The 23,053-nt window shown below is 29.0% G+C and overlaps 1 long non-coding RNA gene across 1 annotated transcript in view; it reads left to right on the forward strand.

Annotated features, from left to right (window-relative positions):
* LOC124418613 overlaps window positions 1-17,714 on the forward strand; it is a 76,295-nt gene extending 58,581 nt beyond the window's left edge. Inside the window, exon 3 of the long non-coding RNA XR_006940105.1 lies at window positions 17,679-17,714. This is a non-coding gene — a long non-coding RNA (uncharacterized LOC124418613). The remainder of the gene's footprint in view (window positions 1-17,678) is intronic.
* The last annotated feature ends 5,339 nt before the right edge of the window (window positions 17,715-23,053 follow it).

Raw genomic sequence — 23,053 nt, forward strand, 5'->3', positions numbered from 1 at the left:
TAAATTTAACGTGTGGAATGTGTGGAACGTATTTTAACAGCATGTGGAATGTATTTAACAGAGGTGTGGAACGTATATATTCGACATATTTATCTTCACACCGTCTAATTTATTAGAAATTTGTTGGTCATTATTTTTTTTTTCTAAATAAACTACAAGGCATTAAGTAGAAGATTATGACGTTATTACAAATTTTAAACAAACAAGAGCAATATTTAAGTTTGAGGTCAACTCATAGGAAAAAAGTTTTAAACATTATTTAGGAAATTCTGAACTTCAATTGTAATAGAATAATATACTATTTTTACTCTTTCAGATCTATTCTACAAAACGAGTATGATCTGTGTATCCTACATCTACTGTTGCTTAAAGTTTTTACCTGAAGAGAAAACTTTTAGCAGTCGATAAATTGTCTTTATTTGGCCAAGTATTGGATCGCTTCAGGGAAAAGTTCTTATTTTCACTGGTTCATGGGGAAAACGTTCGAGTAAGAATCTGGCATGGCATACTTGATGTATCTGAAATTCATTCTACAGATTAAGTTTCTAACATTAGAGGCCGTTCTAGTTGTAAATGGAAGATGTGATTATTTAGCATATTTAACATTATGCAACAGGACATCGATGGTCGGAGAACGAAAAGTTCATGTACATGGTATCCATAATTTACAAATATTCCAACCCGAGTGTTTCATAGGACTTTGTGTTACCTCTAGCGTATCCTGTTGTTGAAACAGGACACCAGGTCCATTGTCTAAATAACTAGAAAACTGATCGTTGAAGGCGATCATTTAAGAATGATAGATCCATTGCGAGATTTCATATCTGAAAAAACATTTTGATCGTTTTTGCTGATTTCGATTCCCTTCACTGCAGAACTAATAAGATCCTTCTGATGAAATATTTCACACGTCGTTTTGGAACGAAGATTAAATTGATGTTCAACCATCATTGGGAGTTTTATTCTAAGAAAGGAAAACGTTCACTAAGTTTGTTCAAAGCAAAGAACCAGCTGTCCAGCAAAATGTGGAACTTCATTATCTCAAATTAATTGAAGTCATCTTCTCAAAAGCAAACTTTTAACACCTTCCCATAAAACTTTGTTCACAGTAGCTTTTTGTGTAACACCTTAAAATTGTTATTTCACTTACAAACCATCAAAATTATCACCATAGTAATATTGTAATTCATATCTCTAGATCTCTAGATTATTACGGCAAACATCAGTTTTATTTAAAGGGAAAGCTAAGAGATCAAAAGCGGCTTGATTTTGATTCTTTAAATTTAAAACAAAAAGTATTATTTCCTTTAGATGTTTATTCCCAGAATTCAATAAACATTTTCAGACTACTGCAATTCGCCTCAACTCATATTAATAGTATATAGTTGGTTGACCACTATGGATGTGAAGTTTTGAAATTTGTTTAAGTCATTAATTTTACACTTTTGCTTTTTCATATACATACATACGTTCATTTGAATGCCAGGGTTAAAACGTACGATTAAAGTTTATCTCTAGTCTACCATCTTAATTGTTAATATTTTTTTGAGATACTTGTAGTATTTTTAAAAGTTTAAAATAACTTTTGTTTCAAGAATAAAAGATTTCTTAGGAATATGACAAAAACTTAAAAAAATAAAGCTGAACTTTAAAGAAATACAGATTTATAAACAAATTACTAACATTGATACCCATGTTGGCTACTCCAAATTTAAATGTTGCCAACTATAAGCCTTAATGTTTAAGAGTATTTGTTTATAAGACGCTATACGCAGCAAAACCCAGGAATTATTTACAATTTTCTTTATAATTCTTAAAGTCTTTTCTGACCTTATTTGCTTTCCTGCTTATTATTAAGTTCCACCACAATTACTTACCCAGTTGGCGTTATAATGTCTCTAAGAATACACAACAACAACAACAAGCGAACAAACAATTTTACAATTCAATGAATTGGAATCATTAGTTAAACATAAAAATTTATCCCTTAACATAATAAGACTGATATAAACAAATCTAAAATCTTTTCTTACCCCCTACTCCTTTATACAAAAAAATGTTAAATCTATAAGAAAAAAAATTCAATCTTAACAATAGCATTAGATGCTTTAGATAATAAGATATAAAAATACAATTTAAATTCGTGTTTAAGGGGCAAGGGGGGAAGCTGAAAACCATACAAATGTCAAATGCTAAACAGTCATGATTTTGGTGTATTGATAAGCTTGACTACAGCCAGCACTTGACATGAGAGCTCCCCAAAGTAAATTGACTTTGTTTTTTTTTTTTGTAAAAAAAGTCATTGGTTTTACATATTTGTTACACAACAGGATAGTTTAGTTGTTTTTTCTATAGGAAAAGATTTGAATTGTTTTTTTTTCTATTTTTTTTTGTGATAGGAAACTAGGACAAACATTAAATCACAATTTTAGGGGTTTAATTGAGTATATTTAAAGTCCTTGCTTTCTAAGGATATTAGTGGCTTCAATATGTATTAAATGGTACAGATTTTTTTCACTAAATAAAGTCCTACTGCTTTATTCATAAAGATTTATTAAAGGTTTATAGAACAAATTTTGTAGGGAAATTTGATTTATAAAACTTTGATAAACATTTATGAATAAAATCCCTAATATATAAGGAAAACCTTGAAAATTAGAATTGCTACCAAGGTTATTGGACACTAATGTTGTAGCCTTGGTACAACTAAAACACAACTTTCTGATGAAGTGAAAATACTGTAATGCATTTCCTACAACCCGTCAATGTTGCAAAAGTCTAGCAGCTTCCAAAGTTTCTTGCCGACAAAAAATACTTTCAGTTGATACCGATATTGCTTAGTTGACAATCTCTGGTTGTTGAGGAATCGTGTTGTTCCGGTTTTATGACTCAGTAATCTTTAGAATGTCTAAAGTCAAGGCTGGACATTAGCCTGAAGTATTATAATAGAAAAAGTGTACATAGATAATTCCAGATTTTGTATATCAACAGCTTATCTAGCTTGATCTATTAAAGAGAACTTCAAAATGAAAAGAATTGCTAACGTCAAGACGTTCCAATGCATTCTCTGGTTGTTTAAGAATCGTGTAGTTTCGGTTCTATGACACACTTATCTTTGGAATGCCCAAAGTCAAGGCTGGACATAAGCCTGAAGGATTATAATAGAAAAAGTTTATTAAGATAATTCCAGATTCTGTATATCAACAGCTTATCTAGCCTGATAATGTTCCAATGCTTTCCGTTAATCGGTCATTACAATGCCTTTGCCAGAACCAGTTATTTTTTGTAAAAGTTCTTTGTCTTCATATATGTTTTGTATCGTTCAGGAATGAATATATACAATAATCGAGGGAATGTCAGAAGTCAAACCGAAGGACCTTTCTGTATATAACCTGAAAGATTTCATAGATTTTGGAGAATTTTTGGCTTGAATGTCTTCCAGCTCTATTGATAACTGATTTGTAAGTCTGATGAGAAATTGGTAAGAAATCATAAAGTCTTTACGTTTTTTCGATAATTGGTCCTTAGGTCTGATGGGAAATTGAATAGAAATCGCAAAGAACACCGATGTGGGATCATTTGGGAATTACCAACATATAAAAACTCAGATTCAAAGTTAGAATTTGATTACCAAGAGCTAACGAAAGCTAATCTTCTTATGAAGGAATACTTGAGATAATGAGGAGGAAGTCTTTAACTATTTACAGCGATGGACTACCCCGCTTAAGAGAACAGAATTCAAAATGAAAAATTTTTGCGATCGTGAATATCCTTAAACCACTTAAGACAACATAGATGAAAAGCTACCATTTGGTTGCTGAGAACAAAAGAAAACATGAGTTCTTGATAAGAAGTGACTTAATGAGAAAGACTTGGTTTACAAACAACCACAAACTGAAAAGAATTCAATTCAATTCATCGCTAAGAAGTTTTCTTTATCAGAGTATTCTCCTATCTGAACCATAGTACAGAAAGGAGTATAGAGTCACAAAGTGTATGAGGAAACATGGTTCATGTGATAACGACTATCCTTACGCCAAAACCCACTACTGAAGTCAAAGAAGAGGATGAAACAAATCAAATCCTATGGAATCTTCGCCTAGTTATAATGGAAAAATTTTAGAAAAAATATGAAATAGATTTTACACCTTGACCTCCCCTAAAACACCAACTATCTTAAGGCTAATGATTATATATCTTTATAGATTTTTTTCAACATATTTCATTATCACTTAATTACCACTGCATGGTGTTTATTTGCTTAAATAATATAAAATACAACATTCCAAGAATAATATTTTTATAAAATATTTATAACCCTACACATTATGTTATACACACACACATACATACGTACAATATTAATGAAGTAATTTCTTTTAATTACCTACCCCTATAACTATGCTATACTAAAGAATACCAAAAAGAATTATAACAAATATTATTTATTGCATATTTCCTTACAATAAGTATAATGTTAGGGTTTAGTTTTTTTTTCTAGTTGTAAATATAGTTTTATATGGTTCTATAACATGAAATCGAAATAGCAAAAACCAGGTTCCAAAAAAAGTGCACAAAAAAAAAAACTTTAAAGTAATTAAAAGTAAAGAAAGAAAATAAAATAAAGGAATAAAAACAGGTAAATCGTCTGGTAATAAAAAGCTACAGAAATCTTAATGGAATTTCTTGGTACCATGTTGGTAACACGCCTCATAAACTTGTTAACACACACATAGACAAATGTATAAATCCTATACTTACGAATACATGTAAACATACATACATTCTCCGAAGGCAAATACATAGTAACGTGTAATAAAAATTTCATCAATAATCAAGAAAAAGAAGAATTTTTACGTAAATTGTTGTTCTGTTTTTCGTTTGTTTGACGTTTAATACTTGCTGTGGACATTGAGGATTCATTAAAGTAATAAAATAATGGAATTGTATGAAATCCTAGTCAAATGGTTAATGAAAAGAATAGCAACAAAAACAACATTATTATAGTAAAAACAGCTTCCCTTAAAAGGGAGGTAGATCAGAGAAAAAGCCTGCTTTTCGTAAATAATGAAATGTTTTCCTTTACATATACACACACATACATTTACACACTAATTATGACTTGTGTTAATACAATAACAACAATTTCATTGTAAACGTATTAAATAAATCCCGACAGATTTTGAATCCTTTTGAAGAGTTTTTTTCCTTTTTATCGATTAAAACTATTACTGTATTCTTGTGATCAAGAGAACTAGTACATGAGTAACGATAAAGTATGGATTCGACTTAAAATCATGTACATGATGAGATCACTCACTCTCAAAAAGTTTTGAATTGTGACAAGTCAAGTCTTTTCGCTTTACGCCCCCTATTGAAACCAATCTGGATTGATTCAAGTTAATTGATTTTTTAGTGTAATATCTAAAATCGGGCCTCCTGTGCCTCTAAGTAATCCAGAGAAGAGTAAGTATAAACCTGATATGTATTTCATAGAAGATCAATTGATCAATTGAGGAGAGTTGCGTGTATAAGTTAAATTTTGTACTTCCGGTAATCTAACCCCGAACTACAGGGTTGTCTGTGTATGTAATTTCCATTACCACTAAAATACAAATACAATTGTAATTTTTACTTACGTTTTTCGGCAATTTTTACCATTTCTTTTCGAAACTTAACGACTACAATGTGTTTCAATATCTATCTGTATGTGTGTGTGTATGTGTTTGGGAAATGATATGATGGTATTCGAATACATTTACAATTGTCAGTAAACTTGAATGCAGGGAAGGAGCTTAGGAAAAAGACGATTTACCGACAAGATCTTTACAGATCAAACGATCAACAGAAGTATTTACAAAAATAGAAATTACTCGATTGGATTACTAATTCAGAAAGTATAATCTATTAAAGGGGAATAGAAGTGATAACATATCATACTTCTTCGATTTCCAAAATCCTTCCCTTTCCATCATTCACGGATCTATGAATAAAAGTTAAAAACGTAAGTTGTTGTTTCTGTTTACGCAATTGGATCACTTTTTATGGAACAAAAAACGATTACAAATTATGTCACCAATGGAACTACATTCGAATAAATGTTTTTAGAAATGAGCAAATATTCTTTACTCAGAGTGAACACTACTTAACTAACTACAATTACAGAAGGCCTTCTTTTGGATGGGCCCATTTATACTCTTAGCCTTCCCCTGAAATTGACTACCCCTTGGCTACCGTTACTTTTATTGTTTTTTGCAACATGTATCTATGAGTTTATTATTATTTGTGTGTGTTCGTTTACAATTACATGTGTCATGTGTGTCCAAGTTCCATGTAGGTTTTACATTACTTTTTTTGCAACAATGTTTATGAAGCGTCACAAAATGATACGAAAATGTTTCGTCATAAACTTCAATAATCGTAAATATAGATTTTGGGGTTTTAATACTTCGAACCGCAAAAATGCAAAAAAAAAAAACAAGAAATTAATAGTTTTGGTAAACGGACACAAACGGACTACGAGTGATGTTTTTCGCCAGAGGTGGGGTAAGGTGTTGGTGGTGTTATCTTATGATAGTGTCCTTGGGTAATTTTAACATTTATTTAATACCTATTTAATGGCAAACTAAGACACATACACATAGAGCAATTTTTATTGTCAATATAAATTTTGATCAAAATAAGAAAATTGCGTTTAATATAAAAGAAGACACGTAATAAACATCAACAATCATTAAGTGGTCAAAGTAGAAAAAAATATAAGAAAATAAATGTAACTAAAAACCAATATACTTAAAAGAACATAAAAACCAAATCAATATTTTATAACTATAAACCGGAAGCTAAAAAATAACGCTTTCTATGACCAAAGGATCATATCTCAAAAAATCTCTTGTTTAAAAATTCAATTAACTGTGAAATTGGTTAACAATTAATATTGTTTTACATTTGTAACCAGATAAATTACAAGAGATTTCCAGCCATAAACAGAATATCTCTACTCAGCATCGCTTTCATTACTCGCTGGTCATTATTACAATTTGTATTGCACACCTTTGTTTAAATAATTATAATTGTATTTGCAATTTTGGTGGTTGCATGACTTCTTGCCACCCTTTTATGTTTAAACTTGCATGAAATTTGTTCTTTTGTTTGGCCGCCAAATGGAAACAGAGATATCACCACATTGTTGTTCATAAATTCGCACGCATTTCATTTTAAATTAAGATTGATTGAAGATTTTGTAAGTCGATTTAAAAAGGGATTATACAGCTTAGTTAAATAATCCTGCAGAACTTTTTCGGATATCGGTTTGATTCAATTCTAGTTCAGTTTTAGTTCAGTTTTAGTTCAGTTCTAGTTCAGTTCTAGTTCAGTTCTAGTTCAGTTCTAGTTCAGTTCTAGTTCAGTTCTAGTTCAGTTCTAGTTCAGTTCTAGTTCAGTTCTAGTTCAGTTCTAGTTCAGTTCTAGTTCAGTTTTAGTTCAGTTCTAGTTCAGTTCCAGTTAAGTCCTAGTTCTGTTCTAGTTCAGTTCTAGTTCAGTTCTAGTTCAGTTCTAGTTCAGTTCTAGTTCAGTTCTAGTTCAGTTCTAGTTCAGTTCTAGTTCAGTTCTAGTTCAGTTCTAGTTCAGTTCTAGTTCAGTTCTAGTTCAGTTCTAGTTCAGTTCTAGTTCAGTTCTAATTCAGTTCCAATTTACTTCAAGTTAATTTCTACTTTAGTTCTGCTTACAAGACTATCGATTAGACATTCTTTGAACAACAATCCTAAGTGTCAGTCTCATTGAATTGAGAATGCTTTATAAGATTACAAGTAAGTCCAATATATCAAAGTTATACTACCTACCGTTAGAGGGCTCTGAAGCACCTAGAATATCTTATAAGATTTCCAGTAGGATTAATTCACACTTAGGCCTTCTACTACTAAGAATGTATAAATTTTCTACCTTAAAATAAAAGTGGGGGTTTCCTACATAGTTTTTAATCTAAGACGTAAACAAAATATAGTAATAACCCAAACACCTGATGTGCAGTTAAAAGTAGTCTATTTTGAAACTTAATTTCAAATAAGAATTGCGTTTTCATTTCTACAATTTTTTTATAACTAAAGAAATAAATTATGAAATAAAAGAATGAGTGAGTGAGTGAATGACTGACTGACTGAATAAATGAACAATAAATGAATAGGTAGTATAAAATGAACACTCAAGTACTATTTGGTTTATGTTGAAATATTGATACCAACAGTGATGAAATACTTACTGTGAGTTTAAGGAAGTTGAGGGAAGTAGGGGGCAGTTAACATGCATATATGAAGGTATCTGCCTGAGCAACCTGCACTGACGGTTGGTTGTATTGGCATTTCATTATCTTTGAGATATGTTTTTTTTCTCGCATTCAAATTTTTTTTATTAAAATAAAAATTGTAACTAGAATATGATATTGCCAAGGATAGAATGAAGGTTGTTGTTGGCTGCCGAATGTGTGTATGAGAGTTGGAGTTGGTTTTTTATCCATGGTGTTATTAATCTTCGTGGGAGTAATATTTTTTTTTCATTATTTAGAATTTTTTATAGATTAATTTTTGTGTGTAATAACTGGAGTGAAAGAAAACTAGGAATATATAAATGTAGGAACATGATTCAGTGCAAGTAGTATGCTTAGAATGATGGAATATTTTTTTTACATTTGACTTGAAATTATTTAAGTATGAAATTAAAATCACACCCCCGAGAATTGAGGCATAGATTTATATGCACATATATAGAAGTAAGCAAATATTCATATAAAAATATACTAAAAGAAAATTAAAGAAATTTTAGAGTTTTTATTAAAAAATAAATAGGAATAGGATGACAATTTCTTTAAAATTTCGCACAGTCCTCGTTTAATTAGCTCTGCTTACAAGTAGTTAATGAAATTGTTAAGAAGAAACATAATTTGTTTCTTTAACTTAAAATTAAATATTTCCTTAGAAACACCCAAAAGGCCTTAAGTATTCATTGAGCTGTTTTTCTTGAAAATTTCTAACAGAAATTAACGGATTTTTTTGGGCTCTCAAAAAATTAAGCTGTAACCCCAAAAAAAAGTAGTAACTACTATTTAGCATACAATTGCTATAACATTATCTTTACTCCAAACTCGTATTACCATGAACAAATTTTAGCTTAAGGTGAAGATAAATCGTCTTGAATGTTCGCGTACTAATTGTGGCCTACACAAAAATTTCCAAATGTTTTGCTATAAGAGAAGAAAAAAAAGGAAGAAGAATTTTCTTTCCAAAAAAAAAGCAGCAACTGCAGTTAAAAGAAATATCTTTATATAAAGTGCATTTCCAGCCTAAAGCTAAAAAACTATTTGTCTCAGCTTTTTTTCCACTTAAGTAAGCAACAACAACAGACTACATTTCTTTCTCCATATCGTTTAAGCCATAATTTCTTTCTACTGCATTTTCTTTTTAGGTTTCTATAAAAGTGTGATGAAAGGGCGAAATGTGGTAATTTTTCTTAAGCTTGTTAACCACCACCTTTAACTAGTTGGAAAATGTAGATGAAGAATGAAAACAAAACAACAACAAATGATGGGGAAAACACCTAAAATATATTTAAGACCATAATATGGTTCTTTATGTTACTTTACGCTGCAAACAGCACTAACAAAACTTTACACTTTATCATTCATTCAAGCTTCCCTCTAAAATGCAAAAGAAAAAGTTTAACTAGAAAAGAACAAAGAAATGGCTTATTTTTTTCTTCCAACTTAACAAATGTTATTTAACGCATTTACAACAAAATGCTGTTAAACGCACTATAACTGGGCAGGTACATTAATGGGACCAGTTGGAATGATATTTCTAAGTGTTTAGGAGCAGTTAAACAGATCAACTCTTTTACATTCATAGACCAGCAATCCAGTTTTGCTTTACATTCATAGACCAGCAATCCAGTTTTGCTTTGACGTTGCCGAGTGCTTTGGTGTCCAGTGACTGTGTGATTATGCTCAAGTGTTTGAGATTATCATAAGCAATTTTTCTACAAAAAGAGAGAGAATTCTTAATATAGTGTTGCTTAGACGTTGCCGAATGCTTTGGTGTCCAGTGACTGTGTGGTTGTGCTCAAGTGTTTGAGATTATCATAAGCAATTTTTCTACAAAAAAAGAAAGAATTCTCAATGTAGTGTTGCTTATGCGAGTTCTTTGGTGTTCATGCTTAAGTGTCTGAAAATGCCAAATGCTAGATAGGCTTCCAATTGTAATGGTGTCCAGTGACTGTGTGATTATGTTCAAATGTTTGAGATTATCATAAGCAATTTTTCTACAAAAAGAGAAAGAATTCTCAATGTAGTGTTGCTTATGCGAGTTCTTTGGTGTTCATGCTTAAGTGTCTGAAAATGCCAAATGCTAGATAGGCTTCCAATTGTAATGACATAAAATCACATTAGTGTTGCATAACCTCAAGGTAAGTATTAAATCAAATTGTTCACAGCAATTTTAATTTGTTCTCAATAAATTCCAGAGAAATTATTCTACGTTTAAAGCAATTACATTTTGTTCTCAATAAAGTTTATGGAGTTATACTGAACTAAACCAAAGCCTCAAGACCGAATGCGATTATTCGCTAAACACTCATTTATGTAGCTGATAAGCTGAGAGGATGTAAAGAGAATGATTTGAGGAAAAAACTCTTTTAGTTTGGTGTCTAATCATGATAATCTTATACGATCAGGAAAAAATCTTTAGAGTCGTAGGAGCAACGCTCTCCCAATGTTAACTCTTACTTGTTTTGAAAGTGTTCTATCTCGGTAAAAGTGTTTTAAAAGTGTACTAATAATAAAGTGCAATGAATCAAAGTTTGGAATAAACTCCAGCTAAATATTATCAAAAATGTGGCAAAACAATAAATTTTTGTTCTCAATAAAAAATAGTTGGTCATATTATGAAACTTTGCAAAAAAATGCATTGCAATTTTTGCATTTTTTTACAGTTTTGTACAAAATTTTTTTTCAACGACTGCCTTTTTTTCATTCTTCTTCTACAACTTTAATGCAAAACGATGAGGTGTTTGTTCACACCTCACACAGTACAAAAAAAAAAAAAAAAAAAAAACAGCACCATCATGAACGAAAATTTTGTTGTTGAAAAACAAAATAAAATAAAAACATTTTTGTTGACTCTAACATTTAACAGCTAAATCTTGTTGTTGTTCAGTTTTTCACCTAAAACATGCAAATATTCTAAGTCAAGTTAGTAGTGGTGCAGTACATGGCACATTATTGAGGAAGTCAAATTTGTCTTCTTTCCGCCACAGGTCTAACGAGACATTTAACCGCTGCTGAGAGTTGTTTCTTAACGTTACGTTTGGTTACATCTTTAAATGTGTACATTTTTTTTTGTTGCTTTATGGTGGTTTTATGTGAGTTTTTTTTTGGTATTTTCGGGGAGAAGGTGTCTGTTTGATGAATTGTTACTTGCATATTGTGGGTTTGCATTTGTTGTTGTTGTTAAAAATACATCTTTACTGTTGCCTAGAATTCATTAATTAAATAGTATTTAACATCAACACCTTATCATCATTAATATCATGTTGAAAAGTGTAAAAAAAAAATTTAACTTTGCAAGATCGCCAGTTATAATTAAGCAAATTTCCTTGACATTTCTTAAGGGACCTTGTAAAGGGAAAATTCAATTCAAAATATCAATGAAATGTTAACGATTTTCTATTTAATTATGTTTTTTAAAATTATTTAGCCCCTAAAGTATGCAATAATGTTTGAACATATGTGTAATTGATCTATGATAGTGCTTAGATGTCGTTGGTTCAAGTCTTAACTAGACATGGAGCAATGTTGTTGTTCTATTGCTTAAGTGTTGCTTTAAATTTTATGACTTTCTTTCAACTACTTCTTAATAAGTTTATAATTTAATTCATTTAAATCTTAAATATTTCCTAGTAATTTTCTAATTTCCAGTAGCTTTTCTTTACAGCTTATTTAAAGCTTATGTCACAATCACAGCAAATCAAAATCCAGTAGCTATACTCTACTACTTAACTGTACAAGCCAGAACTTGCTAAAGACAAGATTTAATTAACTGTATATGTTTGACTTTTTGCCATACAAATCTAACACTCTTTTTATAATTTTATCAATCATTATTTAGTCATTTCTACACCAAAGAAAAACAAAACCCTAATAAAAAGTGTTTTAAATGCTTTCAGCTTAAGTCTGAAGAAAAAGAAATATAAATAATTCCAAAGATTCATATATATATATATGACTTCAACAACTTCAATGATTTGTCTTAGTTTTATCAGCCACATATTAAAACGATCTAACCGTAGAAATAAATGATTGACATAAAACATTTTTAACCAGAAAAAAAAGAAACAACAACAAGAGGAATTGGTCAAAGAAGAACTTGGCTAAAGAACATAGATGTTGATGGAGTAGTTGACTCAAATACAACTTTATGTATAGAGATTATGGAAACTGTTGAAATTGATCAATTTCATATACAAAGTGTTTTGGGGGAATATTAACTCTTTGTGGGAGTGAAGAAAGCATTGACTTTCTTAAAAACCCTAAAGGACATACTATATACATGTATGTCTTGACATTAACACAAATGTCATAACATTTAACAATTAATATTTTCAATTTCTTTTCATTTATACTTTTACAATTACTTCCTTTTTTTATGATCTCTTAAGGGGTTAAAAATCCCATCATAACAAAAGCCACCATTAAATTTCTGTTAATACCAATACTTGTTTTCCCCAACTTGCCAGTTAAATGCGTATATTTAATACTAAACTTCTTGAATGAAATGCATTAGATTGTAACTTCAATTCTGTTTCTTCTTACTTTCTTCTTTTCCCTCCTCAATCCCCTGCTAACTTGTCCCTCGTTTCCTTTTCTTATATCATATTTTAGTTAATGCAGTGGAAAAGCGCGTATAACTTATGATTGACATCTTTTGATTATAACACCCGAGAAAGAAGAATACTAAAAAAAATCAAGAAAAAAAATCAACCATAGAATACCTCTGTGGGTTACTTACGATTTTAATTTGATTTTTGACTTTGATCCTAAAGGTATTTTTGTATGTAGCAGCTATATGTTCGACTGTTCAAGTTTCTCATACTCATTGATTTGTGTGAATTTTGTTTTCTTTTTTCTTTAGTTCCTTAAAGCAACTAATTTTTTTCCCAAACTTTTTCTTTAACGTTTGGTTATACACTAATTAATAGTTTGTCCATTAAGTTTGACAGTTAAACATGTTGATTTTGACAGATTTCTTTTTAAAGAGCTTGTGGTAGAAATGTTTGAAATATTTTTGAGTAAATTTATTGAAGAGTTGAGGTTAGTTTTGAAAAGATAAAGAATGATTAGAGGTTTTTTAGGTCATTTAACTAACTAGAACTTTTGGCTTTATTATGATGTGTAAGATTTTACAATGCTTTAAATATGTAAAAGCTCTATGCTCTTGTTTTAGCTTTACGTAGAAAGTCTTGAGAAAACTTTTGTTATTTATTAAAGCTTTAAATATGTTCTAAGTCAATAAAACTTTAAAGCATAATGCACTTGTTTTAGCTTTACGTAGAGAGCTTTGAGAAAACTTTTGTTATTTATCAAAGCTTTTTTTTTGAAAGTTTAAAAACAGTTTAAAACTTTGTTATGCTTTTTGGATTTTCAGTACAGCTTTTCTATCCCTAATCATTGATAAATTTGGAATGTGTAAGCAAGCTAAAATCTTTAAAAAGCTTAACACTAATTAAAGCTTTATAAAAGCTTTTATAAACAATTTTCTTATTTTTAAGTTTAAAAGAAATTTTGAGCTTTTGTTTTTTTGAATTTGTTAAGCTTTTTCTAAATATTATTTATCAAAAAACTTGACAGCTTTAGTCACTTTTCAATCTTTGTCTTTTTATGACACTGACGTGCTGGTCTTGCCATATCGATGTCGGCAAGATCACACTGAAAATTTCAAGCTCATAATATCTAGCGTTTTTTAAAGATTTAAGGAAATTCTGTGTAAAAGAAACCGACCATATCCTGACATCTCATAAAAATTGTTGTGTGTTAAAAAGCAACAACAAATTCACCCAAAAAACCAGCAAACATCCTCTTAAATTAAAAAACAATAACAAAAAATCTGATAAATTTTTATGACTCTCCCAAAAAGAACGAGAATCAATGGAAAACGAAACTCATAAACTCAGCAAATAATCAACACGCGCTTATTTGAATTTTAACAAAATTTCTTTGATTTGAAATTAAAAATTTCTTAATTTTTTCTTTTTTAAAATATTGTTTTATTTTTATGTAAACAATTTAGCAGGTTGTTGTATTTACAACAAGGTAAACAATGTAAACAATTTGTAATGAAATCAGAACATTGATGTTTGGTTACCACAACAAATAACTGAGTAATATGTAAAGATAAAAAACTTATGTAGATCAGTTGTTGTACAATAAAAAAAAACTAAATTTGGTTTAATATTTCGAATTTCAATAGTTACCCTACACTATGCAATCAGACACTCATGTACAGCTTGTAGTACAATGAAAGACTTTTTAATTTCTCTCATAGAAATCTCTTTCGAATTTTAATAGGTACCCTACACTAAGTAAGAAGTCACTCCTGAACAGCTGAACTGAAAAATTTTATATGCTCAATGAAGTTCTTCATAAAGATCGTTTAATTCTAAGCTTCTCTCATAGAAACCTCTTTAAAAAATTATTACACAACTAGTGACTTGACTGTATCTTTGGTGATAGAAAAATCATTGGTTCTTTAACTAAATAATAAAATTCCTTGGTAGGGTATTTTTGATAAAATGTCGTTAAGCTGAGGGTTTTTGGGGAATTTTTTTTCTGTAACAATTATCAATTTGTAAATAAGTTCTTATGTAAATAGCCAATGTATTTTTATGTTTGCTGGGTACAATGTGTTTATGTGGTACAATCTTTACACACTCAAACAAACACAATGTCTAGTGCAACTTCGTGTAAAGAAGTCATTTATTCATCTATGAAAAGAAAAATAATGCGGGTTTTCTTTTCTTTTACTTTATGTATGACATGCGTCCATCATTTTTATTTGATTATTTGATTTTGTATGTTCAACATGTTGTTACAACGCTGTGTTCCTAACTTTTTTATTACTGCTGCATTTTTGTTTACTTTTTTTCTTGTTTTTATATTACTGGCCCAAAAAATGTTGTTGCTTTTGTGGATTCTTTTAATTTGTTTCTTTATTTTTTGTTTATTTGGAAACTCTTGGTTATTGTGCTTGCTGCGTTAATTGTAGGCGTAGGGTGTTTATTTAAGAATTAAGATTATGATTTCTGTTTTGTTTTCTTTAAAAAATATATGTATATATAATGGTAAAGATAAGCCTTAATCGAATGTGATATAGACATTATTATTTAATGATAAAATTTAAATAAATAAAATGCGAAGAGCAAAAGATAAGAAAGAAAATGAAAGATTTGATAAAAATGAAATAATTGAGAAAAATTTGAATGACGAAAGTAGAAAAATCTTAGTAGTATATATTCTATACTAAAATTTTATCTATAGTCAAGTTTGTAGTCTAGTATATAGTCTAGTCTATACTTTAATCCATAGCTTAGTCTATAATCTAGTCTAGTCTGCCGCCTAATTTGTAATCTAGTCTTTACATAAGTCTATAGTCCAGTCTATGCTCTAGTTGATTGTTTGGTCTTTAATCTAGTATATAGTCTAGTGCATAGCCTAGTCTATAGTCTAGTCTACAGTCTAGTCTATAGTGTAGTCTATAGTCTAGATTATAGTCTAGTCTATAGTCAATACTATAGTCTAGACTATAGTCTAGAATACAGTCTAGTCTATAGTCAGTACTATAGTCTAGACTATAGTCTAGAATATAGTCTACTCTACAGGCTAGTTTATAGTCTACTCAATAGATTAGTCTAACAAGTTTTTCTTGATAAAATACATGTAAAATCTTAACCTTTGTTTCTCTCCGTGTATTTTTGCATTAATCACCCACTTCCTTTAATATGATTTTATTTTTATTATTATTACTTATTTTTCTGCTGTTTATAAATTTATTATTCCTTAATGAAATTCAATATCTCTTTGTATTTTCTGTGACGTTTTTTTTGCTGTTTTTTTTTTTTTGATTTTTGCATAAATTTCATTGTTTTTATAATAAATCAATAAATTTAGCTTTTGTTCTTTTTTTCTTTAGTGATTTTTTTAAATTTATTTTTTATTCCTTTTAACTTCAATATTCATTCCATTGAAGACAAAAATTCATACAAACAATTTAATCATATGTACGCCTGCGCTTTCAAGGATTGGCATGGATTTGTTGTTGTGATTCCCGTAGATGATATTTTGTCAATAAATCTTATAAATATTTCTGCATACATAAAGGTTTTTATTTTTTTAGCTTTCAGATTTAGTCAAATAAAGAAGGTGTATAAAATACTTTTAACGACTTTATTGTTTTCGGTGGGGAGAGAAGAAAAAAAAACGATCGTGTTGCAAGAATTCTACTGTCACATATTGACAAGTTAGTCATTGTTATGTTAATATTAAATGTCTCATGTTTATATTTATTAAGTTGCATATACAAAAAAAAGAATACGAATGACAAAAATATATTGACATAAAACATGAGACAATTTGTCAAATGAAAAATTTTGCAAAATGTTTAGAATAAATTTATTTTGAAGTTCTGGTATTAGTAGGTTTGTTTATAAGTCTAGACTATAGCCTATATCTAGGCAACATTTAAGTCTATATCTGTGTCTGTTGTCTAGGATATAGTCTAGTCTACAATCTTGTGTATTGTGTAGTCTATATTCTATTCTATAGTGTTGTCTATAGTCTAGCCTACAGACAAAACTGTAGTCTAGTTTATGAGAATTTCTAAAGTGTAGTCTAGACTATTTGAATATATGATGTGTATTTTATAGTCTAGGATATAGTCTATTGTATGGTCTGTTTTATAGTCTAGTCTTTAGTATAGTGTCTAACCTGGTCTATAGCCTTGTCTATAGTCTAGTCCATAGTCTAGTTTATAGTCTAGTCTATAGTCTAATCAATAGTCTAGTTTATAGTCTAGACTATAGTCTAGTTTATAGTCTAGTCTATAGTCTCGTCAATAGTCTAGTTTATAGTCTAGTCTATAGTCTAGTCTATAGTCGAGTTTATAGTCTAGTCTATAGTCTAGTCTATAGTCTAGACTATAGTCTAGTCTATAGTCTAGTCTATAGTCTTGTCTATAGTCTAGTCTATAGTCTAGTCTATAGTCTAGTCTATAGTCTAGTCTATAATCAAGTATATAATTTGGTCTATAGCCTAATCTATAGTCTTGTCTATAGTCTAGTCTATAGTCTAGTCTATAGTATAGCCTATAGTCTAGTCTATAGTCTAGTCTATAGTCTAGTCTATAGTCTAGTCTATAGTCTAGTCTATAGTCTTTTCTATAGTGTAGTCTATAGTCTTGTCTATAGTGTAGTCTATAGTCTAGTCTACAGTCTAGTGTATAGTCTAGTTTATAGTCTAGTCTTTATCCTAATCTATAGTCTAAAGTATATTCTAGTCTTTAGTATAGTCTTTACTTAAGTTTGTACTACATCTTATTCAAATTTCTCCTTCTAATTTTATTTTATTTTTCCTTTATTTGCAGGATCTGCTGGTCAAAAAGATTCCTTTGTATGCGGTGAGTTTTCTTTTTTCAATATTTCACTAATATTTTTTTTATTAATTTGTTAGATTTTTGAAAGTTTTTTTTTTAATTAGATTTCATTTTGTTTTTAAACATTATTATTTAATTTCATTTTAAATATCAAATTTAACTTTCTCACAATTGAACTACACATTATGAAATAATTAAATTATTTTCATATAGTTTTTCCTCTACAGCAACACTTTGAGGGGTAATTAAACTTTGCTAGTTTAATCTAAAACATCATTTTTTATATTTTATCAAAAGATTAAACTTTTTTTCCTCGAAATAAACTCAAATTATTACAATAAAAAATCAAACAATTATTATTATTATTAAAAAAAACAAAACAATTTTATAAACTATACGCTCTGTCGCCTAATAAAACCCCAAAAAAGACACAAGAAATAGATAAATAGATTTTAACAAAATTCATATTCCCACCATAAATTACCAAGTTTCTACGAAAGTAATAATTTTTCCTAACCAACTACTACATGACGGGAGTTTATGAAAAATCAAAAACAAAAAAAAAAAAAAACAAAAATACTCATCATTAACAAGTGTTTTTGTTGTTTCTATACAAAAAGAAGTTACAAGTCGACGACTTGTTGTTTGAAAAAAATAAAAACTACTACCGTGTTGTACTGCCACTACCAATAACTTTTAGTTACTTCACTTACTTACTTACCACTTCTTTAACATTAATAAGTCATTCACACATGTACATATGCAGTTGTAGATTTTCTACTATATTTTCTGTCGTTGTTATTGTTTTTGTTTCTTTTATTGTTTAAAATTGTCATTAAATTTATTGTCATTACAATTATTATTTTCTCTGTTACCTTATTTTTGGTTTTTAATGGGTTTGTAACAAAACTTACCCAACTTATTGCTACTGTTACCGCTTTTATTTATTTTTTTTTTTTTTTGCTGCTACCATTAATGCGTAAATATAGTTATGGGAATCAAATTTTGTTAGTTTTCATAAAACTATCATAAATTTATGATTTTGTTTTTAAATAAGTACATAGTTTTTGTATTTCTTTCAAGTTTTCTGTTTCAGTTTTATGTAATAAAATTTGTTATCAGTTTTTTTATAATAATAATAATTTTTTGTATATTTTTTTTCGTTTAATGAAATAAATTTTATTATTTTCATAGAAAAATATTACTGGTGGTCTTTAGATCAAATTTATTTGAAACTTTAAAAATGATTCTTTTGAAATCGTAAGAAATAAAGTATTAAAAATTAAGACACTTAAAGAAAAAATTTTACCGAAAAAATGCTAAATTTTTGGAATCGACTAGATTGACTATCGACTAGACCTTGGACTTGACTATAGATTACACTTAATACTAGACTATATACTAGACTATAAACTACACTATATACTAGACTATAGACTAGACTATAGACTAGACTATAGACTAGACTATAGACTAGACTATAGACTAGACTATAGACTAGACTATAGACTAGACTATAGACTAGACTATAGACTAGACTATAGACTAGACTATAGACTAGACTAGACTATAGACTAGACTATAGACTAGACTATAGACTAGACTATAGACTAGACTATAGACAATACTATAGACTAGACTATATACTATACTAGTCTGAAGACAAGGCTATAGATTAGACTATAGACTATGCTTTAGACTAGACTTTACGCTAGACTTTACACTAGACCATAAACTAGACTATAGAGTAGATTATAGACTGGATTATAGATTAGACTATAGACTAAGATATAGAGTGGACTATATACTAGGCTATAGACTAGACTGTAAAGTAGACCATAGACTAGACTTTAGAATAGGCTAAAGACTAGACTTTAGACTAGGCCATAGACTAGACTTTAGACTAGGCCATAGACTAGACTTTAGACTAGGCTATAGACTAGACTTGAGACTAGGCTGTAGACTAGACTTGAGACTAGGCTATAGACTAGACTTTAGACTACGCTATAGACTGGACTTTAGGCTAGGCTATAGAGTACACTTTAGGCTAGGCTGAAGACTACACTTTAGACTAGGCTACAGAATACACCTTAAACTAGTCTATAGACTACACTTTAGACTAGGTTATAGACAAGACTTTAGACTAGGCTATACACTAGACTTTAGACTAGGCTATTGACTAGACTTTAGACTAGCCTATGGATTAGACTTTAGACTACGTTATGGACTGGACTTTAGACTAGGCTATAGACTACACTTTAGACTAGGCTAAAGACTGGACTTTAGTCTAGGCTATAGAATAGACCTTAAACTAGGCTATAGACTACACTTTAGACTAGGTTATAGACCAGACTTTAGACTAGGCTATAGACTAGACTTTAGACTAGGCTATAGACTAGACTATTGACAAAATTATAGATTATCTTCTTTCACTCTATTTGTGTGTTAGTTCAAAATTTTTTTCAGTGTAAACCTTCATATTTATATTTTTCAAACTGTTTTTTTTTTTGTATAACTTACACATGTTTTATTGCCCTGTTTATATGAATAAAACTATATAAGTCAAGTTAGTTGTTAAAGTTACTTACATACTATTACCTAAACTTAGTTAATTCATAAATACTCAAACAACTCGTCTTCAAATTACACTTTAAACTCTTGTTTAAATTGTATTCCCAGGCTAATTATTATAATATATATTTTTTTCAAAATCATCTCTTATGACCTAAACATGTGTATGGAATTCTATTTGTGAATGTATTTGAATATACATACACATGTATTTGTATCTCTGTATTAGTGGTTTATATCATTATTTTATGAATTTAGTTTATATATTTTCCTCTGTTTTTCGAGTTCATTCATTCATAATTTTTTTACAAATTTCTTTGAATTTTAAACTTTATTTTTTGTGTTGAGATTTTTTTTATTGAAGTGATTTATTAAACCAAAATATAGTTTTTTATGACTTTGATATTCAGCTTTATGTTTTACAGAAACAAAGAATATATATAATATGAAGAAGTCTTGAAAATTGAAAAAATTATGTATTGTTTGAAAGAAACAAAAAAAAACTGGCTACTGGTTTTAATTTGGTCTCTGTGTATTTTAATTCATAAGAAATCATTTACACTTCCCGTATGAATGAACTTTAATAATTGTAAAAAATGAAGAATTATTAAAATTAAAAAAGAAGCAACTTATAACTGACAGAAAAAAACACAAACTAGTAAATTAATTGTAAACTATTAAAGACGAATCAAGGACACCCTTCAATTTTTATGTTATAAAGCAAAGGTGCTGAAATAGTTATATTTAAGAGACCTAAAACTAAAGCCTGTTTCAAGGCTTACAAAACTCATTTAAAATTTTTAATATTAAATAAAACAATTTTGAAATATTTATAATATTTAATGATTTTTACTTTTGTCTCTTTTTTTACATCTTTTGACTTAAATTCCTTGTCAACATTTTGTGTAGGGTATGTTTAAAGCTATGAATGAAATATTTGTATGTCTTTAGGAAAAAATTTATTACTTTTATTATTTTTAAAGAATTACAAAACCAGCTTTAAAGAATATATTAAGTTTTAATTTACTAGAAAGGAAATCAACTGTCTTTTATTGCTATTTTTTTAAATTAGTTTTTCAAAACATAAGTACAACTACTTAAAAAGTAATGAATTGTATAACGAATTAAAAAAAAAAGTTTTAAATTTGGAAAATTTACTACAATTTCTAAAATGATCCCCAATGTGAACCCAGAATTCTATGAAAAGTTCAAACCAAATGTAATCAATATTTTCTATAAAAATTTCTATTCCTGGTTTACAAGTTCTTTTTTTTCCTGTAGCATAGTTTCTATAACTTTATGATCACACTTTTCTGTAGAAAATTTCTGATCGCAGTGTTATGAATCATTTTCGTTGATTACACCTTTAATTGGAAACATCCATACTAATCTATAAAAAGGTTTCGATCACTAACATTTCTTTACAAAATTCCTGATCTTCATAAGATCATATTTTTCTTTAGGAAACTTCTAATGGCAGTGTTAAGATCACATTTTTCTTTAGAAAAGTTCATATACTGTAAATCATTCCAATCTCCTTTCATATGCCTTAGTCAACTCCAACTACATCCTGAAGATCTAATTTTATAGTCAAGCTGTCTTTTCTATGTACGCACAGGTCTACCAATATGTCTCTGGTCCTGGGTGTTCCAATCGATAGCCACTCTGTCATCGAAAGGTTTTCAGAGTTTGAGAGCTAGAGATCAGTGTTTTTTATTCTTTCGAAAAAATGTTTACACTTATTTTTAAAAAAATTTCTATCACTAATTGATCATACTTCACATAGATCACTAGTTCTGATCACTAAATAAATAAATATTTCTATAGAAAAGTTTAGGTCACTAATTGATCATACTTTTTTAAAGAAATCTTTTGGTCACACTTTTCTATAGAAAATTCTAGATCTAATGATCACCACGATCTTATGATCTTATCATTATGACATCTATAGAAAATTTTTGGTCTGTAAGTGATCACACTAATTTATCACTATGTGATCCCACCATCCTATAGACAGTTCTCAATTACTAAATGATAACATTTTTGACAAGAAAAGTTTGTTTACACTTTCCTTAAGAAAAGTGATCACATTGCCTTTCAAAAAGTTTCGGTTACAAAGTGACACACTTGCCTCTAGGAAACATTTCTTCAAAAAAAAAAAAAAATAAATAAATCCGTAAATGATCATAATGTTTTGATAACAAGGTGATACCAGTTCTTCTTTTCCCTAAAAAAGTTTGGATCACTTGATCACTCTTCTTTAAAGGAAGAATTCATTTACACTTTTGTATATAAAAATTTCGATGATAAGTGTTTATACCTTTCTCTAGGCAAGTAAGGATCAATAACTGATCTCGGGTTTACGACTGCAGTGTGATCACATATTTATAGTAAATCGATCAATAAAAGGTCATACTTTTCTATAAAAAACGTTTCTATAAATAAGTGATCATTCTATTAAAAAAGTAGCAATCACTACTACATATTTTGTTATAAAAAATGTATGATCACTAAGTGATCACACTTTAATTAAGAAAAGTTTTAAAACATCAATGTAATCAATAGATAAGTTTTTTGAATGAACTTTTCTACAAAAAAGTTGCAATCAATAATTGATCATACTTTTCTATAGAAAACTTACGATTACTAACTGATCGCACTTTTCTATAAGAAGCTTAGAGTGTGATCATACTTTTATATAAAAAAAAGTCTTTCATACGTTTCTATTATAAAAGTTTCAATCACTACTACACACTTTTCTAAAAAAATATGTTCGATCACTAAGTGATCACACT

This window comes from Lucilia cuprina, chromosome 3 (genome assembly GCF_022045245.1).
Source record: "Lucilia cuprina isolate Lc7/37 chromosome 3, ASM2204524v1, whole genome shotgun sequence".
Lineage (NCBI taxonomy): Eukaryota > Metazoa > Arthropoda > Insecta > Diptera > Calliphoridae > Lucilia > Lucilia cuprina.